Source organism: Scyliorhinus torazame, chromosome 1 (assembly GCF_047496885.1).
Source record: "Scyliorhinus torazame isolate Kashiwa2021f chromosome 1, sScyTor2.1, whole genome shotgun sequence".
Lineage (NCBI taxonomy): Eukaryota > Metazoa > Chordata > Chondrichthyes > Carcharhiniformes > Scyliorhinidae > Scyliorhinus > Scyliorhinus torazame.
This window is the reverse complement of record NC_092707.1, coordinates 377502458-377527662: the sequence shown is the minus strand read 5'-3', so window position 1 is coordinate 377527662 and position 25205 is coordinate 377502458. Positions and strand designations below refer to the sequence as shown.

The 25205-nt window shown below is 46.2% G+C and overlaps 1 protein-coding gene across 1 annotated transcript in view; it reads right to left on the bottom strand.

Annotated features, from left to right (window-relative positions):
- Window positions 1-25205, bottom strand: part of prkd3 (protein kinase D3) — a 595703-nt gene that overhangs the window by 314402 nt on the left and 256096 nt on the right. The window lies entirely within an intron of this gene.

Genomic DNA, 25205 nt, shown 5'->3' with positions numbered 1-25205 from the left:
TCAGAATGGCACAAAGTATCTATTGGGACAACCCGAGGACATGAAAGATGTTACAAAACCACACATTTTTCTTAAAAGACTTTTATAGTTAAATGGCTAAATGTACATGTAATTTACTGACAGGACAATAAGCATTTATATACCACATTTATCACAGTAAACAAGAGGAGGGACCAACGTTGATCAACATGACGATTAGGAGATGTGACCAAAGATCATTGGTTGTAGGTGGTACAGGGAATTATGTTGAGAGTTCCAACCTATAGTCTAGATGGCAAAAAGGTCTTCCACCATATTGTGTATATTTTCCACCTCCCCACTTCATCAAGCTCCTGAGTTGGATCAGACTTTGAACTAGGATGCAGAGCCAGAGTAAGGGTAGGGTGAGGCCACTTGGAAAATTTGTGAATGAGGATGACGAGTTCAAATTCAAAAACTTGGGGTTGGGATGGAATTCTGTGAGGACAGGGAGCAAAACTTGTGATACAGGGGGCAAACACAAATTCATATCAAGTGAAGCTCAGGTAGTTGGATACATTGAGTTCCATGATAAAGACAGCAGAAATAAAGAGTTCAATAATGAGTGCAAGGAGCGGATAGACTTTATTAGAGGTGGAAATAAGCATTCCTGGTGTTGGATAGAACAATGTGTCTGAGGTTTCGCACTTCTCAGTGAGGCTCTTTGAATTATTCTTCAGATATGGAGCTCAATATTCTCAGACTAGAATCATTAACTGAAACCCAAATAATAAGGGAGTTTGGGGAGTTTTCGGGCTATAAGCTCAATGTAGGGAAGAGTGAGCTCTTTGTATTACAGGCGGGGGACCAAGAAAGAGGGATAGGGGGCCTACCGCTGAGGAGGGCGGAGGGGAGCTTTCGGTATCTGGGGATCCAGATAGCCAGGAGTTGGGGGACCCTACATGAACTGAATCTGACGAGGTTGGTGGAGCAAATGGAGGAGGATTTCAAAAGATGGGACATGTTACCGCTCTCGCTGGTGGGTAGAGTGCAGTCGGTCAAAATGGTGGTCCTTCCGAGGTTTCTTTTTGTGTTTCAGTGCCTTCCCATTGTGATCACTAAGGCCTTTTTTAAGAGAGTAGGCAGGAGTATTATGGGGTTTGTGTGGGAGAATAAGACCCCGAGAGTAAGGAGAGGGTTCCTGGAACGCAGTAGGGACCGAGGAGGGTTGGCGCTGCCAAACCTGGGGAGCTACTACTGGGCAGCAAATGTGGCGATGATCCGCAAGTGGGTTATGGAGGGAGAGGGGGCGGCATGGAAGAGGATGGAGACGGCGTCCTGTAAAGGAACGAGCCTGGGGGCGTTGGTGACGGCACCGCTACCGCTCTCGCCGACAAAGTATACCACGAGCCCGGTGGTGGCGGCAACGCTATGGATCTGGGGCCAGTGGAGACGGCACCGGGGTGCAATGGGAGCATCGGTGTGGTCCCCGATCAGGGGTAACCACCGGTTTGTCCCGGGGAAGATGGACGGGGGGTTCCTGAGCTGGCATCGGGCGGGGATTGGAAGAATGGGGGACCTGTTCATCGACGGGGCGTTTGCGAGCCTAGGGGCACTGGAGGAGAAGTTAGAGTTACCCCCGGGAAATGCCTTTAGATATATGCAGGTGAGGGCTTTTGTGAGGCGACAGGTGAGGGAATTCCCGTTGCTCCCGGCACAAGAAGTTCAAGATAGGGTGATCTCGGGTGTATGGGTCGGGGAGGGCAAGGTGTCGGAAATACACCAGGAGTTGAAAGAAGAGGGGGAAGCACTGGTAGAAGAGTTGAATGGTAAATGGGAGGAGGAGCTGGGGGTGGAGATCGAGGAAGGTCTGTGGGCTGATGCCCTAGGTAGGGTTAATTCCTCCTCCTTGTGTGTCAGGCCCAGCCTGATACAATTTAAGGTGGTCCACAGAGCGCACTTGACGGGGGCGAGGTGGAGTAGGTTCTTTGGGGTAGAGGACAGATGTGGAAGGTGCTCAGGGAGCCCGGCGAACCATGTCCATATGTTTTGGTCATGCCCGGCACTGGAGTGGTTCTGGAGAGGAGTGGCGGGAGCAATATCTCAGGTGGTGAAAGTCTGGGTCAAGCCAAGCTGGGGGCTAGCTATATTTGGAGTAGTGGACGAACCGGGAGTGCAGGAGGCGAAAGAGGCCGGCATTCTGGCCTTTGCGTCCCTAGTAGCCCAGCGAAGGATCTTGCTAATGTGGAAGGAGGCGAAGCCCCCAGCCTGGAGGCCTGGATAAATGATATGGCTGGGTTCGTAAAGTTGGAGAGGATTAAGTTTGCCTTGAGGGGGTCTGCGCAGGGGTTCTACAGGCGGTGGCAACCGTTCCTAGACTATCTCGCGGAGCATTAGAGGAAGGTTGGTCGTCAGCAGCAGCAACCGGGGGGGGGGGGGGAGAAGAGTGGACGTCCTGGGAGGGTGGGGGGACTGCCTGGGAGGGTGGATGAGCAAGAGATAACATGAAGGGTTGGGGAAACTGGCACGTACGGGTGAGGGCCAGTGTACAAAGCTGTGTAAATATATCATTTTGCCATGTATATATCTTGCTCTGCGCGATTTCTCGTTTTTTTTGTTACGGGGGGGGGGGTTATTGTTTGTAAGGGAGAAAAATTGTGTTAAAAAAGTTTAATAAATATATATATTTTTTAAAAAGAAAACCCAAATAAAACTGTTTTCTAATGTATCAGTTTAGATGGCTGCACTTCAATTTTTGATGAAGTTACAACAGATAGTTAATTTCATCATAGCCTACCATCAACAACTCATTTAAGTACATTTATTTCATACTCAATTAGTTTTATGGTTCTGCCATACTGATTCTATGGGCAGACTTCTCCCATTTGAAACTAAGTGCTGTGGTGGGGGCAGGAACATGGGAGTGTTTTCTGTTGCGGTGGCTGGTGGGAAAACATGCCAACTCTTCCAATCCTGCGTCATTAATTATGCACCTGGGTGGTTCGCACTGTATTCAGTGGCGGGGCAGGCCTGGATGGAACGCAGTCCGCCGTCATGTCCAAGTGCCCACTGACCCACTATTGAGGAATGAAGGTGGGCCATGTGAAAATGAGGATAGATCTGTAGATCTGTGCACAGTGGTACAGTCCTTAGTACTGTTGCCTCAGAGTGCCAGGAACCCGGGTTTGTTTCCGGCCTTGGGTGACTGTGTGGAGTTTGCACATTCTCCCAGTGTCTGCCTGGGTTTCTTCCTGTTGCTCTAGTTTCCACCCACAGTCCAAAGATATGCAAGTTGGTGGATTGGCCATAATTAATGCACGGGGTTGTGGGGCTAGGGCAGGGGAGTAGGCTTCGGTAGAGTGCACTTTTGGGGGGTCGGTGCAGACCCGATGGACCAAACTGCCTCGTTCTGCACTGTATGGGGTTCTATGGATATCCGGGAGCACTGAGATCGGAATGTGGATCCCTTGAGAACGAAGATGGGTCTCTTGGTACATTCTAAGGCTAGAAGAAGGATCCACTCCAGGACACCTAATCTAGAAGGTCCAACTGTTGCTTCCCCAACCATTTCTGTGGTTTTCAGGGTCACAGACGTCCTCCATCCTGAACTCCAGAGCAGCCCAGGCATTGTTCAGATGTGTACCAACATCGGCACGACATTGTTCCGAATATGTTTTCTGCCGGCATCACAGAGAATTTGGCATGAGGTGCCGGGCTTTCATTTGCATCCCAGTAAAAGGATGCAAATGAAGTACACGCCAGCCTCTGGTGGGTTACCAACCCGCCATGGCAAGCACCAGCAGAAGATCCCGCTGAAACCAATTTCTGCCATATTCTCCCACCATCGAACACGTTGGCACGGGCTTGGGAGAACGGCCTATGTGTGTCAGACCATTGCAATTCAATGAAAAGATCTTATTGCAGCATTAAATGTAATGGCAACAGTGCCAGCCCCTGACAAGAGGCTGTACGTGGCACATTGTAAACATGCTGCTACTTCTTCAGTGCTGATGTTCAGATTGCGTGTGGAATGAATTAGAATACCTTAACCCTTTGGGGATCACAGTAGCATTTGCTGCACCACATTCAAAACACAAACGCCGAATGAATTGCTTTCATAAGAAGATTATAAATCAAGATAGCTTCCATGTGCTCAACAGTTTGTTCTCTTTTGTGATTTGTATTAGTGAAATACAGTTTGAATTGGTTAATAGTGATTTAATAATTTTTTATTTCAAAATTTCACTGCAGAAACCCTACCAGGCCAAAACAAATCCCAAGTGCCACGGATACAAACTTAGTGAATAAACCTTTGTTGGAAGAGTGTTAAAACAAAGAAAAGTGATGCAATTTATTGGTTTGATAGCCCATTATTGAATGTAACAAATAACATCAGGACCCATATTTTAAATTGCCGTTCAGTTGATTTAATGCAAATCTACAGCAAATCCCCAACACTCATTTACAATCAAAACCCAGTGACAAAAGGAAAATGAAATAGCATTAAAGGAAAGGTGTTACTGTATTTTATACAGGGACTCTTTTTACAGAAATGAGGACAAAACAGAACCCGGAATTGACCATGCTGAAGAAATGAAATGGATACACCTTTCCTTGTATTGTCACAGCTGGAGAGTACCAAGGCAGTACTGCACTCTGTTCCAACATCAGTACTACAAAGCGGCCACCTTGTTTCTTTTCAAAATCATGAATTGAAACATGTAACTCTATCTGTTAAATGATGTTGGCACCAACTCCTGTTTACCTCGCAAAACTGAAACCCCGATTTCTAGAGGTGTTCAACCCCAAGGTAAAGCCTCTATTTCCACTGATCTTAACCCCCTTTGAAAATTCCACGGTCAACTCCTAATTCTAAATCCCTTGGGCTGGATTCTCCGAGCCTCCGCGCCAAAATCGCGTTCGGTTCAGGGGCGGAGAATGGCCATTTACCTGGAAATCGGGACCGCCGCCGCTGAAGCGATTCTCCAGTCAGTCCCCGGAGAATTGCTTGCACACGGTCTACACGGCTCAGGTAGGGGGCCATTACAGGGACACCCCCGCGATTCTCCACGCAAAACTGGTGGAGTTCCCGCCGGCGTGGTTCTAACCACGTATCAGCCGTCAGGAGCCTCGGGTGGTGGCTGCGGACTGGTGGGGGGGGGGGGGAGGGGGTGTGCTCCATCACCAGTGGTAGTGGTGGGGGGGGGATTCTAATGGATGACCAAGGGAGCGATCAGGCAGGCCTAAATTTTTGATGGCTGTCCGCGTTGCGAGTCCACCATGTCGCACAGCACGGCCACCGCCGTGCACGGACTCCCAACCGGAAGTGCAGGGCCCCATATCCGCAGCCAGAGCTGCGAGAAGCACTCCGGGGCCTGCAAGGCAGGAGAATCACTCAGGACTTTCTTCAGGAAAGTCCAGAGTGAAAAGCCAGTGTTTTTACGCCCCATATTTGGAGAATCCAGCCCCTTATGTTTTCATAACTCCCATGAAAACCCTTGAGGATAAATGCGAATGGGGAAGATAACAACATGGATAATCAAAGGACTGTCTTCACACAAGAACTGTTCAACAAGCCCAACTTTTGTACAAATATATTTCCACATGATTGGAAAAAATAAACGGCCAAACAATTTCCTGCAATTTCAACAAATACCAAGAAGCCCAGTTTTTCCAGGATATGACTAGCACAAATACAAAGTAACTTACTATTCTGCAGGAGTACTACTAGGGCTTCCCTGCCTATCACTTGCAAAATAGGATTAGACAAACAATTATGACCTTATAAGGGTCAAATCATCTGCAGCTGTTGCCATTGCAGCTTTCAAAACTTTCCATAGCTTGCCATAGAAAGCATCCTATCTGGCTGCATCACAGCCTGGTATGACAACTGCTCGGCCCAGGACCGCAAGAAACTTCAGAGTCGTGAACAGAGCCCAGTCCATCACACAAACCTGCCTCCCATCCATTGACTCCATCTACACCTCTCGCTGCCTGGGGAAAGCGGGCAGCAGAATCAAAGACCCCTCCCACCCGGCTTACTCACTCTTCCAACTTCTTCCATCGGGCAGGAGATACAAAAGGCTGAGAACACACACAAACAGACTCAAAAACAGCTTCTTCCCCACTGTTACCAGACTCCTAAATGACCCTCTTATGGACTGATTTCATTAACACTACACCCTGTATGCTTCACCTGATGCCGGTGTTATGTGGTTACATTGTGTACCTTGTGTTGGCCGATTATGTTTTTTCTTTTATTTCCTTTTCTTCTCATGTACTTAATGAGCTGTTGAGCTGCTCGCAGAAAAATACTTTTTACTGCACCTCTGTACACGTGACAGAAAAACAAAATCCAATCCTATCCAATCTCCAAACAATATCCTTTTTAAGACAACCATTTACAATGCAGTCTGGTGCAGGATCACCCACATCATGTATCTCTACATATTAGGTGGGGAATTCAGGTGGCTCCATACATGGGGCGACATGAATTCCACACCTTCAAAACCGTTCAAGACTTCTCGAAAATGTGATGGTCTACTCTCACCAGTTGCACTGTAATACACAATGATTATTTTGCTTTCTTTAAAAAATGGGTGGAATATATTCCCTGGCACGTGAAAAAAAAAATCAAAACAGACTGCTGTATATCCTCATTTATCAAAGAATATAACTGCATGAGCAGTTCAGAGAAGGTTCATTAGACTGACTCCTGGGATGAGGGCTTATCTTATGAGTAAAGGTTGAACAAGTGAAATGAAAATGAATGAAATGAAAATTGCTTATTGTCACAAGCAGGCTTCAAATGAAGTTACTGTAAAAAGCCCCTAGTCGCCACATTCCGGTGCCTGTTCGGGGAGGCTGTTACGGGAAGTTGGGCCTATTCTCATTGAAGTTCTGAAGAATGAGAGGTGATCTTATTGAAACATACAAGATCCTGAGGGAACTTGGCTGGATGGATGCGGAGAGATGTTTATCCTCGCAGGGGAATCCAGGACTAAAGGACAGAGTTAAAAAAATTAGGAGTCTTCCATTTAAGACGGAGATGAAGAGAATTGTTTCCTCTCAAAGGGTCGTTAAGTCTGTGGAATTCTCTTCCCCAGAAAACAGTGGAGACTCATTAGGCAGAATTCTCCTATTTTGAGACTAAGTGCGGTGGACTGCTCCAATGGTCCTGCTGACCAGAATCGGGGGTTCCCGTGCCAGATTCAGTCACAGCTCATCAATTTATGCAAAAGCAAGCCCCCCGCCTCCAACTCTCCAGGGGGGCTGGCAGCTGATTCGGCCACCCGTCTTCAGCTGACAGGTTTGAAGGTCCCAGTGCCATATTTAAATACCAGCCCAGCACACTCGTAGAATTTTCTCTAGCCCACCTGTATTCACCAGACCATGCAGGATATCAGCAATAAAGAGGGAAAAGGGTAGCAGCCTTAATATAATAGTAATAATAATAAGCTTTATTAGTGTCACAAGTAGGCTTACATTAACACTGCAATGAAGTTACTGTGAAAATTCCCTAGTCGAGCCCGGGACTCTGGTACTGTGAAGCACCAGTGCTAACCAGTGTGTGACCTTGCCGCCCTGATGTGTCACACCTGTAAAAATTTATATCATAAGGCATGGTAACACAGTGATTAGCACAAGTGGGTCCCAGGTTCGATTCCTGGCTTGGGTCACTGGCTGTGTGGAGTCTGTACGTTCTCCCAGTGTCTGCGTGGGTTTCCTCCGGGTGCAACGGCTTCCTCCCACAATTCAAAGATATGAAGGTAAGGTGGACTGGCCGTGTTTAATTGCCCTCAGTGTCCACAAAAAAGGTTATGTGGGGTTACCGGGATAGGGTGAAGCTGTGGGCTTAGGTGGGGTGCTCTTTCCAAGGGCCAGTGCAGAATCGGATGGGCCGAATGGCCTCCTTCTGCACTGTAAATTTTATGATAAAGTTCTGCTGAATATTAAAATCAAAAAAACCCATGCTAGGGCCAGCATCAGGAAGAGAAGCCGATGCAGAACTACCGTATGGGGGCCAGGGCCACGGAAAGGAAAGAAATAAGCAGTTGTAAATATGTATAGTAATCGGGTGTTTGTTCTCTCATTGTACTTCAGTCTATATTTGCCGTGTAACATCAGTCTTTCCTTAGTTGCCTTACCAAATACTATGGGCACAATTCTCCAGAAAAATTGCCAAGTGCTGTAGCGAGCGGGATTTGCCGCATGTTTCCCGGCGCACGGCCCGGCGAGGCCAGCAACACTATTGAATGCTAATTGATCCACTTAATGAGGCCTCACGGGCTTCCCACCCCGAATGCCGGCTCGCCAGGACCGCACCCGCCAGCCCCCCGTTAACAACGTCAAGCAGAACTTAGGCTGCACTTGCTCAGCCAACCCCAGCCAGCTCGCAAAAATGGCGGCAAGGAGACTGGTCCCAAGATTCGGGTATGCTGCCCTGGGGAGGCTCCTGGATACGGTGGAGGCCGGGAAGGATGTTCTGTTCCCCCAAAGGTCCTGGAGGGTGAGCCACAAGGCAGCCAATGCTGTCTGGGACAAGGTGGCAGCAGCAGTCAGCTCGGGCAGTGTGACCAGGAGGACTGGCTCCCAGTGTCAGAAGAAGGTCAACGCCCTTCACCGGGCAACCAGAGTGAGTAGACACCAACGTCTCTTCCCCCCCCCTTCCCAGGGAAGCATCTGCAAGGCGACACCCAACCCTCCCTCCATCCCCCTCCCCCTTCAGCACTCCCTCCACCCCAACCCTCCCTTCACCCCCCACCCACACAACTGTGAACCACGCATGTGGCTAACGATGCCCTCTCTGTGCCTTCAGGAAAAGCTCTCCCATAATCAGTGGGAGAGGGACCAGACTGGCGGTGGGGGTGCGTGCTGAACTTGAAAATCCTCACCTCCTTCGAGGAGCAAGTCCTGGAGGTGACTGGTGTGACTGAGGAGAGCGGGCACCCAATCGGAGGCTGGCGGACGTCGCAGAGGTGAGGAACCACCCTCTGGAGGATCTGTCAAACACGAGTAGTGATTGCCTTACTGACTGACCCAACCCCCCCACTGACCAGATGTCCATTCTTCTGCAGGTCCTCCAGCCAATGGAGCCGGCCCATCCCAGGCGGCATCAACTCCTGACTCTGAGAAGAACACCTCGGAGGAGAGCTCCGAGGATGCAATTGTTATAGTCGCGGCACAGCTGTCATCCCCACCCTCCACCAGCGCAGATACACGCACCTCGGTGGGAAATGTTAGTGGTCAGGCTTTTGGGGCACAATCTGGTGAGCACCACACTGCTAATGATGTAGATCAGGTGGAGGCAGGAACCCCCAGGTAAGACAGCAGCTGGGGGCCTGCTGGATCCCTGGGCCCAGCTGGGTCCCAGCCTGATGCTGAGGCTCTGGCACAGAGTTTTCCGGAGCTGATGGAGACGATAAGGAGTGGCCTGGATGTTCAGAGGGAGATGTCAGCATCACTCCAGCAGATTCATAGCCGATTGGAGGAGTCCCAGCAGCTACGAGCGCAGGAGATGGAGCCAATGAGTGGCACCGAGGCTAACACTGCTAGGATGGCGACCGCAGGGGAGGGCCTGGTGCACAGCGTCAGCACCATGAGTGAAGGTGTCCAAGGCATCGCGCAGTCGGTGATGTTTCTCGCCAGTGTGTCTACCTCGCTGAGGGATGTCATCCAGTACCAGGCCGACCTTGATGGGGTTCTGCGGGACATGTCCCACTCTCAGATGGGAATGGCCGAGGTGCTGTGGAGCCTGTCCCAGTCGCAGATGGGCATGGCTAAGGCACTGCAGAACATGGCCCGATCACTGGGAGGGGGATGTGTCCCAGTCACGGAGGAGATTCGCCGAGGGCATCGACACAATGGTGTGGACCATGGGCAACCACCAGGGCTTGCAGAGCCAGATGATGCAGGGGCAGCAGGGACCCAAACCAGCTGCCTCTCCGTTCCAAGGTGAACCCCAGGACTCTATGTGTGCCGACCGGAAGGATAGGGAGGGTGGGTGAGAGCCAACCTGGACCCATCCTATGGGGCAGCGGCAGTGGCTACCAGCACTCCCGGGTTCCACCCCTCTGATGAGGTCGGCACGGCTGTGCAGGTGCCGTCGACAAGTGAGCCGGGGCCCTCCGGCGCCAGAGGACGCCCGCCAGGGGCATAGAAAGCCACGGGACGAGCCAAGTAGCTGGCTGCCCCCACCTCAGATGTGCATCCTGGGGAAACACCAAGACGTAGTGGTAGATCTAGGAGGGCCAGGCCAGGCACGTCACTGAGGGCACTGGGGTAGGAACTACCGGGAATGGGGTATTGTACTGCCCATTAAACAACTTTTTGCACAACTTGATGCCTGTCGCTTTCTTCCGCAATGCGGGCTGAAGCCCAACCCTTTGCCTGTCTATCCAGCCAACCCCTCCCTCCCCATCGCACCCACCTACCCTCGCAGGCCGGTCGCATCTTAAACTGTTTGGTGCTTGTTTTTGGCCTCTCTTGCTATTCACCGGCCTGGTTACGCTTGAACGCGAGTGTAATGAGGTCGGAAGATCGTGCCCTATGTGTGGCTATGAAACCTGTAAACTAAACGTGAAACTTGAAATATGTAACATTGTGAAAACCAATAAAAACGTTTAGGAAAAAAAGCAAAATACTGCAGGTGCTGGAAATCCGAAATGCAAACAGAAAATACTAGGAAAACTCAGATCTGGCAGCATCTGTGGAGAGAAACAAAGTTAACATTTTGAATCTGTATGATTCTTCTTCAGAGCTAAGGGAGGAATTCTCCGACCCCCCGATGCCAGCTGCCGTATTCTCCAGCCCGTTTTTTTGGACGGGGGTGGGATTCACGCCACGCCTGTCGGGGGCCGTTGGCAGCGCCCCTCCCCCCGGCAATTCTCCGGGCCCCGAAGGGCTGAGCGGCCATCCATTTTTGGCGAGACCTGCCAGCGTGAATCACTCACCTTTGACACCTCTGGACCTGGTAGGTAAGTCGGCGGGAGCAGTCCTTGGGGGGGGGGGGGGGGGGGGGGGGATATGGGGGGATCTGATCCTGTGGGGGGGGGGGGGCCACGGTGGTCTGGCCCGCGATCGGGGCCCACCGATATGCTGGTGGGCCTGTTCCGTGGGGGCATTCTTCCTTCCACGCCGGCCCCTGTAGGGCTTTGCCATGGCCGGCGCAGAGAAGAGAAACCCCCGCGCATGCGGCAAAATGTGCCGGCCGGTCTGCGCATGTGCGGAACCACGCCGGTGGTTCCGTGCATGCGCAAGATCACACCGGCTCTTCGGTGCCGGCTGGAGCGGCGCCAACCCCTCCAGTGTCCACCTAGCCCCCGAAAGTGCAGAGAATACCGCACTTTCGGGGGCTGTTGACGCTGGAGTGGTTGCCGCCGGTTCTCCCGATGGCGTGGGGACATAGTCCCCAGACGGCTGAATCCCACAGAAAGAGAGAGAGAAATGTGACAGCTTTTATACTGTTTAAGAGTAGGTGTAGCAAAATAATCGGTGGGGGCTATGCAGAAATTTGGCAAATATGTCATGGAACAAGACAGGTGCTTATAGTGGCACAAAAGGTAAAATAGCAGAATGTGTTAATAGCAGAGCAAGGGTCAGCGCTCTGTGAAAGCAAAACATAGGAACAAGTGACAGTTGGCCCTGTGGGTTGTGGGGGGGGGGGGCAGGGGGGAGAGTGGATTAAATAAAAGGGTTTAAGATGGAGGAGACAGTTCATGGTGTGTATATATTATACAATATTTATTTTAAAGTTCTGCTTTATTGTTGTGGCAAATGTATTTTTTTGTAAATCTATTAATTCGGCTCTTATGTTGTATGGCTGTAATTATTTCACCCAAGTCGCATGAATCCAAAATAGCCTCACCTTGCCATTTAGTACAAGAATCTGCACTCCAGGAATGAAGAAAGGTGCAAACAAAACAAAATAGTTGCACTAGAGTGCAGAAATGTATCTCTTTAGGGACCCCAAAAAAACAGAACTTTCGACCCTTGTAGCCAATCTTTTTCTATTAAGGGGTATACAGATTGATGGCTTAAGTGTTTTCCGCTCCTTGAACTAGACCCAACGCCTGATCATGTGGGCTACTACAAAATGTCCTTTAGGGCATCATATAATATAGTTCTGAAATTGGACACTAGGAGGTGCGCAATATTCTATCTCTAATTTTTCTTACTCCCACTTGGAAGTGGAGCAGCTGGCCGCTGCTCTGCATCCTCTCAGGATAGCTCAACTAAGACAACATAAATATAAGCTAGGAGCTTGAAACACAAATCCTACTAGTCACTAACAGTGCAGTGTTCCCAGTAGCATCCTGCAGAAGCAAGGAAAGTATAGTCAAATCATGTCGGGGGGAAAAATAAAATACAGAGCTTTAACCTGAAATATCTTTAAAGCAGCTTTGTATCTAATTATAACACTGCACTGCTTCATAAGTCCTTAAAATTATATCATTGTGCACTTTCAAAAATGGTTTGACGTAGGTTAATATAGCAAGTTACTTAATGCCTGTAAATCATCCATTAGAGCGCCACTTTGCTGAGTCACCATGTTAAAACACATGTCAGAAAGACACAAAGCTGCATCTATTTCTGCAGCAAAAATACCAGGTTTTGCTGCTTCGTGGAATTGTCATTTCCAGCATTTATCACAAAGTGCAAATGATAAGTTTTGGTCTGAACAATGTTCCATCAGTATGCGAGTTCAAGTGCCAAGAATATTGAGGTGCTTACTAATCAAAAATCCAAGTCTTGCCATGAAATCAACAATACACATTAATTGCAGAAAACGTTATCATCAATGTCCGACCAGGCTGCTCGCCTGAACTAAAAAAAAAATCTACCCTTCCGGGGACGATAACCCTCTATTCCCATCCTATTCATATATTTGTCAAGACGCCCCTTCAAAGTTACTATCGTATCTGCTTCCACTACCTTACCCAGCAGCGAGTTCCAGGCTCCCACACCCTTTGTGTAAAAAAAAACATTTGCCTCGTACATGGGGCTGGTTAGCACACAGCTAAATCGCTGGCTTTGAAAGCAGACCAAGGCAGGCCAGCAGCACGGTTCAATTCCCGTATCAGCCTCCCCGAACAGGCGCCGGAATGTGGCGACTAGGGGCTTTTCACAGTAACTTCATTGAAGCCTACTTGTGACAATAAGCGATTTTCATTTCATTTCCTTTAAACCTTTCCCCTCGCATCTTAAACATATGTCCCCTAGTAATTGACAAGTGACTCTTCCACCTTGGGAAAAAGCTACTGACTATCCACTCTGACCATGCCCCTCATAATCTTGTAGACTTCAACCAGGTCGCCCCACAATCTCCGCCATTCCAGTGAGAACAAACCGAGTTTCTCCAACCTCTCCTCATAGCTAATGCCCTCCATACCAGGCAACATCCTGGTAAATCTTTTCTGTACCCTCTCCAAAGCCTCCACATCCTTCTGGTAGTGTGGCGACCAGCATTGAACACTATATTCCAAGTGCGGCCTAACTAAGGTTCTATAAAGCTGCAACATGACTTGCCAATTTTTAAACTCAATGCCCTGGCCAATGAAGGCAAGCATGCCTTATGCCTACTTCTTGACTACCTTCTCCACCTGCGTTGCCACTTTCAGTGACCTGTGTACCTATACACCCAGATCCCTCTGCCTATCAATACTCTTAAGGGTTCTACCACTTACTGTATATTGCCTATCTGTATTAGACCGTCCAAAATGCATTACCTCACATTTGTCGGGATTAAACTCCATCTGCCTGTAAACTCCCCCTGCAGCCAGTGAAAATAGAAAGATTTCTCTCAAGGCCCCAGTAATTTCCTCACTTGCCTCTCTCAGTATTCTGGAGTATATCCCATCAGGCCTTGGGGACTTGTCTATCTTTTTAAAAAATAAATTTAGAGTACCCAATTCATTTTTTCCAATTAAGGTGCAATTTAGCATGGCTAATCCACTTACTCTGCACATTTTTGGGTTGTGGGGTGAGACCCACGCAGACACGGGGAGAATGTGCAAACTCCACAAGGACCGTGACCCAGGGCCAAGATCAAACCCGGGTCCTCAGCACCGCAATCCAGCAGTGCTAACCACTGCACCACCGTGCCATCCTGGGACTGGTCTATCTTAATGCTTCTCAAGACCCCCAATACTTCAACATGACCCAAATTATCTACATACCCTTCCCTAGACTCATTATCCGCCAAGTTCTTCTCTTTGGTGAATAACGACACAAAGTACTCATTTAGTATCTCACCCATTTCCTCTGGCTCCGTGTATAAGGGCAGCACGGTAGCATTGTGGATAGCACAACTGCTTCACAGCTCCAGGGTCCAAGGTTCGATTCCGGCCGGCTTGGGTCACTGTCTGTGCGGAGTCTGCACATCCTCCCAGTGTGCGCGTGGGTTTCCTCCGGGTGCTCCAGTTTCCTCCACAGTCCAAAGGTTAGGTGGATTGGCCATGATAAATTGCCCTTAGTGTCCAAAATTGCCCTTACTGTTGGGTGGGGTTACTGGGTTATGGGAATAGGGTGGAGGTGTTGACCTTGGGTAGGGTGCTCTTTCCAAGAGCCAGTGCAGATTCGATGGGCCGAATGGCCTCCTTCTGCACTGTAAATTCTATGATAGATTCCCTGTCCTTGAGTGGGCCAATCCTCTCCCTGGCTACCCTCTTGCTCTTTATATATGGATAAAAAGCTTTGGGATTTTCCTTAATCTTGCTGGCCAATGACTTTTTGTGACCCCTTTTAGCTCTCCTGACTCCTTACTTAAAGTTTCTTTCTACTCTCCTTGTGTTCCGCACTTGCTTCATGTGTTCCCAGCCTCCAAGCCTTGACAAATGCTTCCTTTTTCTTTTTGACTAGGCTCACAATATCTCTCGTTATCCAAAGCTGCCAAAACTTGCCAAACTTATCCTTTAGCCTTACAGGAACGTGCTGGTCCTGAATTCCTATCAACTTACACTTGAAGCCTCCCACATGCCAGATGTTGATTTGGCCTCAAACACCTGCCCCCAATCTACATTCTTCAGTTTCTGCCTAATATTGTTGTAATTAGCCTTCCCCCAATTTAGCAACTTCACCTGATGACTACACTTACCTTTATCCATCAGTATCTTAAAGCTTACTGAATTGTAGTCACTGTTCCCAAACTGCTCCCCTACTGAAACGTCAACCACCTGGTCGGACTCGTTCCCCAATACTAGGTCCAGAACATCCCCTTCCCTAGTTGGACTATCTACATACTGTTTCAAGAAGCCCCCCGGATGCTACTTACAAACTCTGCTCTATCCATGCACCTAGCACTAAGTGAGTCCCAGTCAATATAGGGGAAGTTAAAATCACCCACTACAACAACCCTGTTACAAAGAACAAAAAACAATACAGCACAGGAACAGGCCCTTCGGCCCTCCAAGCCTGTGTCGACCATGGTACCTACCTAAATGAAAACCGTCTGCACTTATGGAGTCCGTATCCTTCCATTCCCACCCTATTCATATATTTGTCCAGATGACCCTTAAATGCCGCTATCGTACCTGCTCCCACCACCTCCCCAGGCAGCGCGTTCCATATATTTACCACCCTCGGTGTAAAAAAACTTGCCTCGCACATCTGTTCTAAACTTTTCCCACACACTTTAAACCTATGTCCCCTAGTACTTGACTCTCCTACCCAAGGAAAGAGCATCTGACTATCCACTCTGTCCATGCCACTCAATCTTGTAGACCTCTTTCAACCTCTGTCATTCCAGTGAGAACAGACCCAAGTTTATCTAACCTCTCCTCATAGCTAATGCCCTTCAGACTAGGCAACATCCTAGTAATCCGCTTCTGTACCCTCTCAAAGCATCCACGTCCTTCTGGTAGTGTGACGACCAGAATATTCCAAATGAGGCCCAACTAAGGTACAGCTGCAACATGACTTGCCAATTTTTATATTCAATGTCCCAACCAATGAAGGCCTGAATGCCGTATGCCTTCTTGACCACCTTATTCACATGCGTTGCCACTTTCAGTGATCGGTGGACATGCACGCCCAGATTTCTGCCCGTCAGTACTCGCAAGAGTTCTACCATTTATTGTGTAATTCCTACATGCATTTTGTCCTTACAAAGTGCATTACCTCACACTTGTCCGGATTAAACTCCAACTGCCATTTCTCCGCCCAAGACCAGTTTATATCCTGCTCGGACAGTCCTCTTCGCTATCCGCAACACCACCAATTTTTGTGTCATCTGCGAACTTACTAATTAGACCAGCTACATTTTCTTCCAAATCATTTATATACATCACAAACCAGTTTAGTTACTTTTACACCGTGCCAGAATCTGTCTATATATCTTTTCCTCTATCTCCCGCTGCCTGTTGGGAGGCCTACCATAAACCCGCCACATTGTGACTACACCCTTCCTATTCCTGAACTCTAATAATAATCTTTATTAGTGTCACAAGTAGGCTTACATTAACATTGCAATGAAGTTACTGTGAAAAGCCCCCAGTGGTCACACTCCGGCGGCCGTTCGGGTACACCGAGGTAGAATTCAGAATGTTCAATTCACTTGACAAGCACATCTTTCGGGACTTGTACGAGGAAACCAGAGCACCTGGAGGAAACCCACTCTGGCACGGGGAGAATGTGCAGACTCCGCACAGACAGTGACCCAAGCAGAAATCGAACCTGGGACCCTGGCACTGTGAAGTAATAGTACTATCCACTGTGCTACCTTGCCACCCTACCCATATTGCCTCGCTGTATGAGCCCTCCGAGATGTCCTCCCGCAGTACAGCTGTGATATTCTCCTTAACCAGTAGTGCAACTCCCCCATCCCTTTTACATCCCCATCTATCCCGCCTCAAACATCTGTAATCTGGAACGTTAAACTGCCGCCAATCCTGTCCTTCCCTTAACCAAGTCTCTGTAATGGCAACAGCATCATAGTTCCAAGTACTAATCCAAGCTCTCAGTTCATCTGCTTTACATGTTACACTTCTCACATTGAAACAAATACACTTTCGTCCACCAGATCCTCTTTCATCAGCAACCATACCTTGCCTGTTCTTCCTCTTTATACCAGCCCTATTCTCTAGTTCCTTTTCAGATAATTCACCTTTGCTTTGGTTACCACGCCCCTGCCAAACTAGTTTAAAACCTCCAGTGTGACGCTAGTAAACCCGGGGCCAGAATATTAATGCCCCTCCAGATTAGATCCAACCTGTCCTTCTTGTACAGGTCCCACCTGCCCCGGATCTTAATGGTCCAGATATCTGAAACCCTCCCTCCTACACCAGCTGTTTATCTACGTGTTGAGCTGTACGATCTTCCTATTTCTAGCCTCACTGACACGTGGCACAGGGAGTAATCCTGAGATTACAACCCTAGAGGTCCTGCTTTTTAACTTTCTACCTAACTCCCTAAACTGCTGCTGCAGGACCTCGTCACTCTTCCTACTGATGTAGTTAGTACCAATATGTACCATCATCTCTGGCTGTTCATCCTCTCCCTTTAGAATGCTTACTGCCCGCTCAGAGATGTCCTGGACCCTGGCACCAGGGAGGTAATATACCATCCTGAAGTCTCTTTCATGTCCACAAAAGTGCCTATCTGTATTCCTAACTATGGAGTCCCCTATAAATATTGCTCTGGTGCTCTTTGTCCCTTCCTGCTTAACAACAGAGACAGTCATGGTGCCTCTGCTCTGGCTGCTGTTATTCCCTGATAGGCCATCTCCTCCCCCCCCCCCCCCCCCCCCTCTCCCCCGTGCTCCCAAAAAACATCTAAAATGGTATACCTGGTAGAGGGGGACAACCACAGGGGATGCACTGACTGCTTGCCTCTTCTATCTAGCAGTCATCCATCCATCTGCCTGCACCTTGGGTTTCACCACATCACTAAGACTCCTGTCTATGATGCTTTCCGTCATCTTCATGCTCCTAAGTGCATCCAACTGCTGCTCCAACCTATCCATACGGTCTGTGAGGAGCTGCAATTGGGTGCACTTCCTGCAGATGTAGTTGGCCAAGATGCTGAACCATCACGATCTCCCACATCTCACAAGTGCAGCACTTAACCCCACTGACCAACATTTCTATCACCAATTAAATTATCTTACCATCACTTATCGCTGCTGATACCCGAGGTAGGTCTTTATATTACTTACCTTCTCAGGATGCGCACTGGATCTTTCCCTCTTTAAATACCACACTGCTCCAAATTACCAAATTTCAATCCCACTATGGCTGCCTTACTCAGGCTCTCTCCCACTTCACGTGCACAAGTTTGGGTTTTGGTGGGAGCTTTGAGCTGAGCAGCAGCTTTTGCAAAAGGCTGTCAGATTAAGCAGTAGTTTGACAAGGACAAGAATCTGCAGGTTGTTTCCTGACAGGATCTCTCTCTTCAAGCAGTATTTCCAAGAAATCTCTATTCAACTGCACAGCAGGTGACGCTGTTTTTGCTAAGTATTGCTTTTGACCGGTGATGGGTTTTGCTTGAATGGAGATAGAGAAGGTATCAGTTAGAAGTTAAAGTGTTTCCATAGTTGTTAAGAATTATTTGACTGTTAATTTTAAGCTATTTTCCGTGATGTTAATGTAGGTTAATCCGGTGTAAATAATGTTTCTTTTAATATAACATATCTTTAGAACCACTCCTGGAGCAAAGTATCCTTTTCTCTCAGTTTTACAAATTTTATAAAAGTGTTTGGAATTCTTATCCGGCATCCTACCAAATGTTGGACTCTGGTCCAGGATCATAAAGTGCAAACTAATGGAGACACCTTGAATTCTGAACACAAGCTTTAAACTTCAACTTGTGGCAAAACGGTTATATAAAGAGACTTGCATTTATATAGCATCTTTCAGACAAGTGAAATAATTTGAAATGTTGTCACTGTTGTAATGTAGGAAATGTAGCAGCTAATTTTTGAACAGCAAGCTCCAACAAACAGCAATGTGATAATGACTAGTTAAGTTTTTGTGAAGTTGATCGAGGGATAACTATTGGTCACAACACTGGGAATTAATTCGCTGGTCTTCATAGAAACAGTGCCATGGGATCTTATTTCATGTGAGAGGCAGATAGGGTCAGCCATCTGAGCCATGGATGAGACACAAGAATTAATGTGTCAAAGAGTGAGAGTGCCATAACACAACCCTGTTGACCTCACTGTGGGTCTCAATGGGTTCCAATGTTGCCCAGTAATAGGTGACCTTAACCATCATATTGTCATGAAAAGAGTAGATTATATGGAGCAGCTTCAGTGGGCTGCCGATTTTAGCAGACAGCTTAAATAGACCATTTCAACTAATGTGATTGAATGCCTTGGTGAGATCGATCAAGGTGTTTGTCCATCGCATTTCTCGGACGGCTGCCAAACTCAGATGATCGTGTCAATTGTAGATCTTCCAGCTCTGAAATCACACTGGGATTTGGGACAGATGCATTCAGCCAGGACCTGCAGTCTAACAAGGGTATTATGGGCAAATATTGTTTCCTACGGCGTACAGCAGGGCGATGCCACGACAATTGCCGTGGGTGCCGAGGTCGTCCTTGTTCTTGTAAAAGATTTCTTTGCAACACACAAAATCCTGGGACACTGCACCATCCCTCCAGAAGAGAGACAGAAGTTCATGCAGATTCTGCAAGAATGCAATTTTCCCTGCTTGATGAGTTCAGGCTGTTGAACTGTGTTTGACTGTGTCCAACAGGTCAAAAGTGATAGAGTCTAGTTTGTGGATGAAGAGAATTAGCAATCTTTCCACTTTTGTGAACTAGTGTGCTTCTCCTTTTCAGCCCACACCACTGGTTAGTAACAGTGTGAAAAGATAGCCAAATGTGCACATTTCTCCACCAGTGCAGGTATTCCTCAGATTTATGGCACAATTGGTTCCTGAAAACCAGGTCATAAGTTGAAATGTCGCAAGACAGAACTGCTTTTCCCATAGGTACAATGTTAAATATGGGTGATTGGTTCGTGAACCTTCAGTTTTTTTAATGTCTATGTGCTTGGTGGTCCCAGGTGTTGGTAAGTAACTTGTGTGAAGCTATTTGGCAGCCAATAATTCACTGCTGGAGATTAAACCGCACAGATACATGAGGAGATAAGCCTAGTGCGGTGCTGGCATATTTACTGTGCTCTCCTGCTCTTAGTGTAAGTGTCTGTCCAAATTAGGCACACATAACCAAGACAGATAGCACTGCCTCTCTCACTTCACTACTCCCTGTCCATCTATCATCCTGTTGCCTGTCATTATACATCTATACTACAAGGCCACATTTTTACCAGAAAATTGGAGGGAGGTTTATCAGCTCCCACAGGCTCGTTTGGGATCAGTGATCCAAATATATAAAAAACAAGTGGCGCAGATATCGTACGGTCAAAAATCTATGTTGTAAAGCCAAAACAGAGTGCAAGTTTATAAATGTCGTAGGTGACATTCATTGTAATCTGAAAATCATAAAGTCGAGAACTGCCTGTACACAGCCTTGCCATCTGCAAGTCCTCAGCTGTGCCTCCTTGTGGCAATACAAGGAAACTGGGATCCTTGCAGCCTGAGGCTAAAGCTTCAGAGAAACTAGGAGGAGATTTGGCTCCCTGGCATACAGCGTGCAAGCCCACTGGCATGTGGACACACCCTGGCACGCATGAACCAAACTTCTAGTTATAAGCAAATAGCTCCACTGCTTTATCGATCTCGCAGGAAGGTTGAAAGGGTGCAAATCCTGACAAAAAAATCTGGAGTAAATATAGTTTACCCTGAAAGTGCACCAAATTACTACTCTGAAATAAATCAAGGAATGTATTTAAATATTTTTTTTCTTTAAAAAGATAATACATTCTGAAACTGTGTCTGATGTTATTAACTCACGGAAAATTTTACATTTGCCATATGTAAATGTATGTTGGAAGACAAACACAATTTTGAGGAAAGAACTTGAATCTCAATCTTGGCATTCATACATGCACTCTTATTGATTGCATAAAATAACTTCACTCAATTAAAATAGGAAATTCGAGTCACTGGCATGGAATTAATGGATTAAATTTACTGAAGAATAGCATTTAATCCAGTTCAGCTACCAGAAAGTCAAATTTGGGATCACAATGCTGTTAAACCGAGTACACAGTCAATTTCGGATGAGGTGGAAGAGTTTTGAATCAATACCAAAAGTTACCAAAATGTCAAACTGCGCTGTAAGTGAACATTTCCTCTTTAATCAATCTTTCAATCAGTTAGCTCCTAGTAGCACAATGATAACAGAGTGATACTGAAAAATTGATGAGTACATTGAACAGAGTAGTGTACAATGACAATCACATCAGAGTGCGAGTGATTAATTTACTTCTGCCATTGAAGATGGACAGAGAAAATGTTTTCACCACCATTGTTTGTTATCTGTTCATCTGTAATTCAACTTAACTTGGCACACAGATAGGGAATAGCCCAAAGAAGAACTGATTGCGAATCCAGATCCCAGAATGTTTTTAAAGAATCCGTTAACATTGGGCAAGAGGGTGAAATAACATTGGAAAAGAGGGTGAAATAACATTGGAAAAGAGGGTGAAATAACTTTACTTTAAAGAAAGCTGTGGATTATTTTATCTAGAATATTGCTGATCATTACGGTTTTAGAATATTGTGGATTGCTTCAGCTGTTGCGTTGGAATTTGTCATAGCTGTCAAAGTTCGAGTAGAGTTTTCAGAGCAGGTTATTGATTGTTGATCGGTTTGAAGCCTCCTCAGCTGTTGTTTCAGAGCATCAACCAATTTGTGACACAAGCCATTCATTAGTTATGGAATATTTTAAGCTTTGTCTATGCAAAGTACTCTGTACATTTCACCCACATAAAATAGTTTTAGGAGATACATATTTTGGATATTGCAGGAGGATTTCATAGAAGTTCAAAAATGAAATTCAATTAAATCCCACAACAATATCCAAAATGTATATCTCCTAAAAATTGCTGTTCAATAAAGAACTCAAAATGAGAGAAATAGAACTTTTAAAAAGGAAACCTGCATATTTTCATCACAAGTCAAAAATACAAAAGGCAATGTAGCTCACATTTGAACATTTGGTGTTTACTTCACTTCTACAAAATAGGTGATAACAGATGAATGAAAACTGCTGGAAGATCTAGTGTTAAAATATGTATTTAAAAGGTCAACCCTTCAATTTATCATAATTCCACAGTCACTAATTTTTCCATGATATGAAAATTAATTAGTAGCAAAGCAACAGGTTTTGAATGGTTACAGTATGGCCAGACCAAGCAGTTTAATTCCACCCCTCCGCTCCCCACAACATTTAAAAGTAAGAAGAGTCGAAATAGGATGCATTTGGAAAAGCTCAGCTAGTGCAGTAGTCAGAACTCATAAGGAACGGATAGTCCACCAAACAATCTACCAGTACAGGAAATAAAAAAGGTTGCACTGGGGTCTAATCTCAGAGCCAACATGTACGGAAAAGTAGGGAGAACAAAATCTCAATTGTGAACATTACCTATTTGCCCAGGTTGTGGTAACAATTTTTAGTATTTGGGCTTTTGATATCTGGAGAGGTTTTAGCCAATGTTCTTCAAGTTCTTTTTATTAATTTACAGGATGTGGGCATCGCTGGCTGGGTCACCATTTATTGCCCATTTCTAATTGCCATAAGAAGGTGGTGAGCTACCTTCTTATAGACACAGTGCTGTTGGGAAGGAGTTCCAGGATTTTGACCCAGCAAAATGGGAGTGATCCATTGGAGGACAGGATTATAGCACAAGTAAAATTGCTCCTGACATCGGAGTATCTTTATTACTGTAACATTAGTGATGAATTCAATACTATATCATAGGTCACCTAACAAGGTTTGATAGCAAGCAGATTGGAATATTCTTAGACCTGCTACTAGTCAAAGGATTTTAAACCTGATATCTCAAAATATACATTTCTGGTCTTGAATTCATAAAAACACAGGTCTTTTTCCTTAAGAACTAACTTTATTACTTATTTACAAACATTTATTTGTATAATTTTTCCAAACAAACAAAGGCTTATTTCCCATCCAACGTGCTCTTGTCCTTACCCCATGTTTAAACCATTAGGCACAAATAGGTGCTTTCATTACTCTACTGAAATTTAAACATAATAGTACAAAGGTTGGCTTGTTCAATAAAGAGTGCAGGATAGCATGCCAGGAGCAACACCAGACATACTTAAAAATGAGATGTCAATCTTGTGAAGCTACAATATGACTACTAGTGTGCCAAGCAGTATAAGCAGCAAGTATTAGACAGAGCTAAACGATTCCACAACAAACGCTTCAGATCTAAGCTCTGCGGTCCTGCCACATGCAGCCGTGAATGGTGGTGGACAAAAATATTAGGGATTGGAATGCACCACTTAATAGGATGATGGATACAGTTTCAATAGCAGTATTCAAAAGGGAATTCAATAAATACTTGTATAAACATTTGCAAATATGGGCAGAGTTGGGATCCAACTGGATTTGAAGCAGCTGGCATGGGCTTGATGGGCTGAATGGTCTCCTTCACTACTGTTCTACAAGCCTATTCTACACCACTATAAATTCTTATGTCTGCACTCAGAATGGAAATTGCTTCTGTAAATGTGATTGGGATGGTGTTATTACTGTATGACGAGCTTAATTTGCATTATAAAGGTTGACAAGTGTGACCAGCTGATCTCCCATTACATTGTTCGCAGTTGGAGAACATGAGCTGTCTCTAACTTGTCTCTGGCGCCTGTAGTTTCTCTCATTCCCCTTAGCCTTGCTCGCTCTCTCTCCCTCGGTCATCATTAACGTCCTTTTGTTTCTCTCCTGCCACCATCTCATATTACAAATTAGGGTCTCGGTCTTACAGGTGTAATCCATGAATACTGACCTCTTCAAAATGTCAACTAAGGTTAAGATACTAGCTACAAAAAAAATTTAAGACGCAAACTTTACCTTTTGTTCCATATATACTGATCCCAGGCTCGCTACTGAATGCTACAAGTATATAATCAGAACACTTTTTCCTCTCATGTACATACACACATCTCAACACAAAAAGCTGTTCCAAAGAAAAAATTCTACCTTAGTTATGCCTTTAAAATTTACCTTCGAGATATTTGTTGAGAAAATAATTGAGAAACATTAGAGCAAAACGACTAAAAGTTCATGAGCAAACATTCTTAGTACAGCAAACTGATGCAGCTTGATAAATTAGGTATACCGCATATGGCCAGACTGTACAATCCACATTTAGTACTGCTTTGAGCAAAAATATTAACTCCAAGTCATTTGGAAAGGCCACGGCCTTCAAATAAAAGCTTTAATGAAAACATTAATGTCACAAAAGGCAGTTTAATGGCCAAGAATAATTAATCACTTACCTTGAATAATCTAACTACTTATTTAGGTTTAACTCTTGCTTTAGAAATAAAGTAAACTGGGTGAGAAAAATTCCAAACCCATTGAGAGAATTATAGGGACCCAGTGACTAGACTGTGCAACCCAGTGTGAAGTTCACACAGAGTGGCAAGATATTGATATCAAGAAACCAAGGGCACATACAGATAGTGCACACAGGCACAGGTATACACACTACATAGATAGTACCTGCATATATGCACATATATTCCATTCTTGACCCCTTAAAGTAACAGGTTCCATTAAACACCATCCAACAAAGCAGCACCGTAGGGCAGCACGGTGGCGCAGTGGGTTAGCACTGCGGCCTCACGGGGCCGAGGTCCCAGGTTCGATCCCGGCTCTGGGTCACTGTCCGTGTGGAGTTTGCACATTCTCCCAGTGTTTGCGTGGGTTTCGCCCCCACAACCCAAAAATGTGCAGGGTAGGTGGATTGGCCACAGTAAATTGCCCCTTAATTGGAAAAGAATGAATTGGGTACTCTACATTTATTTTTTAAAAAACAAAGCAGCACCGCTAACAGCTCTCTAAACCAGGTTTTTCAAACTATACGTCCCGACCCTTTGGCGGGTGGGTGTTGGGAGGGTCACGTAGCAATCAGTCACAACGTTCCCGATCAAGGGAGAAGCGTCCAGCACTTCCCATTAGATGTGGTGGCAGAGAACAGGTCACGCGCCCGGTTGGTAGAACTGAAGATGAATCATTTTATTATATGGAAGAGAGCCAGAGACACAAACAGGTATTATGATCCCAGACCAGACCCCAACTTTGGCTACAATACTGGACCGAAACCTCAATATTTTAGTTAAAAAATTTTTTTTTAGGGTACCCAATTT